The sequence below is a fragment of the Adiantum capillus-veneris genome, chromosome 9 (genome assembly GCF_014529385.1).
Source record: "Adiantum capillus-veneris isolate H3 chromosome 9, ASM1452938v2, whole genome shotgun sequence".
Taxonomy (NCBI): domain Eukaryota; kingdom Viridiplantae; phylum Streptophyta; class Polypodiopsida; order Polypodiales; family Pteridaceae; genus Adiantum; species Adiantum capillus-veneris.
Genome location: NC_140939.1, coordinates 147,994,528 through 147,998,882, shown reverse-complemented (window position 1 = coordinate 147,998,882; position 4,355 = coordinate 147,994,528).

Here is a 4,355-nt window from a genome sequence, read left to right as displayed (position 1 = left end):
ACAGTAGAGAAAAATTACTGGTTTTATCTGTAAAAAGCAGCCCTCTCTCTCTCTTACCCATGTCAATATCAACTGATGTGTCAATTTTTGGGCCATTTTGTCACTTTGGACCAAAACTATGTCATTCTCAGGTCATTTTTGACCCAAAAAATGCCATTTTTGATGCAAAAAATCCCAAAACGGAGTTAAAAAAATCCCTAAATTTTTGAGATCACTGGCATAAGCATAAAAATAATACATATGCATCATTTTCATCAATATACCATTTTGTGTCACTTTTCATGCAATTTTGCAAAACGGCGTCTATTAGCTGCTATTTTTGGCAGTTTTTGCCCGCATCACTCTTTATAGGAGAGATGAGCGTGCCACCATGAAACACTTGGACTATGTACATTGTCAAACCAAATTAAGCATCTTATCAAGTGGAAAAGCATGCAAATGCGTCACATCCAGGGCCACGACTCCCTAGATAGGTATGTACATGATAATGACCGCAGTAGACGCTTCTACATATATCACAATATGTACATGATTTCTTTTATTTTCAAACATCAAGAAGTGTCAAGAGGTGAATGTTTTATTTCACACTATGTACGTGCCACGGAATGACAACGTAAGTCGTCGATAGCGTTTATCCGAAGATGTTGTCCATAAGTCCACATGTTGGTATACATTCGAGACTAGACCAATAAGTAAATTAAAAAGATTAAAAAAAGAAAAAATTTCTTGTTTAGTTCAGATTTTTCAAAACCCAGAAAGTTACCTGTCTTTCACACCTAATCATAAACTCTCTCTGGCCATCTGAGATTTGCTCATGATCACTAACCGCCCGTTGCATACGGGTGTATAACCAATCCATAAAAGAAGGTACGTTGTCATTGTCATTTACACTGGTTTGACATCTAGGTATTCTCTTTTTAGTTCTGCCAATTTTTTTGCTTATACGCGTGCATAACCAATCCATAAAGAAGGTTTGTCGTCGTTGTCAATTGCATTGGTTTGACATCGAGATCTTCTCTTTTTACTTCTGCCAGTTTGTTTGCTTGCACGTTCCTCTTCATACTCATCAATAAATTCTTGCATGCATTCGCTATTATAGACAATGAAAGTAGAAATATCCACTTTATCTTGGATTGTAAGTCAAAAAGGGACTTCCTTACCAGACAACACCTCTTCTGACATGGTAGAAGAAGACTCATTTGTCCATACGTGTGGAGCTTTCTCATATGGCTTCTCAAGGTATTCACAAACATAGTACCTGCATTCTTCAAGCATCCATCCCTCCACCATAGAACCCTTTGGTCTTGCATTTTGACGTACATAACCTTTCAATACTCCCATAAATCTCTCAGCCCAAAACATCCATCGAGTGCTTACAACTCTTGCGAGCTCTATCTCGTCCATAAGATGGATTAAAAGATGAACCTGTATATCAAAAAAGGAGGTTGGAAGTTCCTTCTCCATTAGACAAAGAAGCTCTATACATTCACGCTTCTTTTTTGGAATTGACCCTTTGTCAATCTCTTTAGATGTAATCCATCTATCAATAAAAGAAAGAAGATATTAGAGATGTTTTTGAAATAGAAAGATATTAAGTTAAATTTATTACTAAAAGTTAACAAGCGATAAATACCTTGTAAGCAATCCAAGGTGATATATGATATCTCGGACTCCTTTTGTAGTACATCCATCAATAACAAGGGGTAGAACATGCTACATAAACGATCAATCCGATCAACAAAACATTTTTAAAAAAAAAACTTACAAAGATCAAGATAGATTTAGCTTCATAAAATTATGCCAGTCATGTGCTTTTAAACCAGACAAGCTCTTGTCATCTAGAGTGAACATGTTGTGACAAGATGCTCCATATTGTGTAGGAGTACGAATCAACTGAATCCTCCTATTGATAGTTTGCATCTCTTTTGTTGTGAGCACTCATGGTGCAAGCTCATAGGTTGTCTCATGTTGAATTTCATCAAAAAGTGGCCATAGGTTAGGCTTTGAGTTTTGATCCTTTAAGTCATTTCTCATTGCAACTGTACTGTCTTTCAATCCAAGGAGGTGTTTCCATAATGAATGACCAATGTTCTTGAATATATACATAGGATCAAGAAGAGGATAAGTCTTTACATCCTTCAAATATTCCAAAGTAGTCCATATTGAAGGACTTTGACCTAGAGAACGTTTTCCTCGGGCTTGCACCTTCACAACATCGTCATCATTGCTGCTTATGATCTTTGATTCAAGATTGATAACGGGTCCAACAATCCACTTTAAATACCAATCAATCGGTGTCATTGGTATTGGACACCTCCCTTCTTCTACCTTTCCATTAAAATGTATGGCTTGCCTTCTATTTCTTAGATGATGATCTTCAGGTAAAAATCGTCTATATCAAAGATATAAATTTTTGTTGAGATTTGTACTATAAGTCGATCTAACCAATCACCACAATGAGAACAAGCTTTGTAACCCTTGGTAGATATCCCTACATGGAAAACATAACAAATATGATTAGCTCAATGGACACCATACAGACATATGAGACAATGTATATATTTAAACCATATATACCTGAGCAAAAACCATATCCTGGAAAGTTGTGGATAGTCCATGCTACAATTCCACGAACAATGAACTGTCTTTGACCAATGCTTTTGGACATATCCATGACATCAATCCCTCTCCACAAATCTTAAAGATCGTGAATGAGAGGGGCCAAATAAACATTCAGGTCTTTAACTTGTCATTTTCCTGTAATTAAGAGTGAGAGCATTAAATGCTCTTTCTTAATGCTGAGATATGGGGGTAGATTATAGTTAATAACTACCATCGGCCATGTAAACCATTTACTTGATCTCATAGGAAATGGATTCACACCATCTAATGCTACACCCATCTTTAAATTGGGGGGGGAGGGGGGGGTATTTTGCAAAATCTGACCATAGCAATACAATCGCTGGGACATGCATGTATAGAAGAATAGTCAAGTCCAAGACTACTTATCATCTTCTTCACCTCATCATGTGTTGCAGGAAGGGAATTTCTTGTCGGTAAGAACTTTTGAGAGAGTAGCCTATAAGTGAATTAAAATATGATTAATAACAAGAAAACATGGCTAGAATGTAACAAAATGAATATGCTAGATTGTTACATACTTCAATAGTGTTGAAACGGATACATTACTCCATCCAAAATGATGTTGAAGATTAAGAGTAAGTAAGCTTGCACTTAGTCGTGTCACTTGAATTCCTGAATAGATACGTTTTACAGCTTCTTCTCAAAGATACTTCTCATATTTAGGAATATTGCTCGCACTATCATTTTTATACCAATACTCAATAAAATCAGCCATGCCATCAACATTATCAACGAAATCATCACGCCCATTAAAGTCCTTAGAATATTGTTCCTTTAGCCTTGCATATGTATTATGATCACTCTTGTGTAGGATTCTCATGCACTATATTGACATGTGAGATACGTCATGTGAATGTTGATTTGTGGCATCATCAATGTCATAATCCGGAATCTGCATGTTTGAAGATAAAGTGTATTGTATCAATAGCATGCTTGTATATTAAAGGTGAGAGAGATGCACATAGGATTCAATAATTAGCACTGTTTTTGGAATTGAAATCACAATTTGTTACACATATACAACACATTTAGATACAATAAAATATGATTATCAAATTAAATTAGAGACAATAGAGAATATACGGAAAATTAAAGTGTAGAGCTAGGGTACAAGAGTCCAAAATAGCATCAAGAATTGTATACAATGAAACTCTCAAACTTCATCTGTTAAGGGTTTTCATGGAGGCCTACGCCATCCACAACTCACCAACTTTTCATCTCTAGCACGTAATGATCTAATAGAATTGACAACTGTGTATCTTGGTACATCCCTACTCATATGTTCTGATTCATGACTATTCTCACACTCCAAAAATGTGCAATTGGTTCTTGCACTCACTCCTGGACTACTATTGATTAAACCTGCTATGCTTCCTTCAGAGTAAGGTCTTCTATCAACATAGAGTCTTTGTCCTTTGGCATGTGTAATCCCTCTATCAGAAAGAGAGTCTGCATTCAGACATAACCTTTAAGTACTCATGCTCTGAATGTAGTGAGTAAGACGATGCCATGGACCCCATCTATATATAAGTCCACAGAAAGACATAAGGGTGACCTTTGAATGAGGGGTCACATTTACATACTGTGCAATAAAGAGGCCCTCGTCGTACTCCAACAATGGTGGACAGAGCAATCATGTAGCGGCTGCCCCAAAATCTAGAAACCTTTCCATCTAAAGAAAGTGAGCTTCTTTGCCATCCGCCGTATCGTCT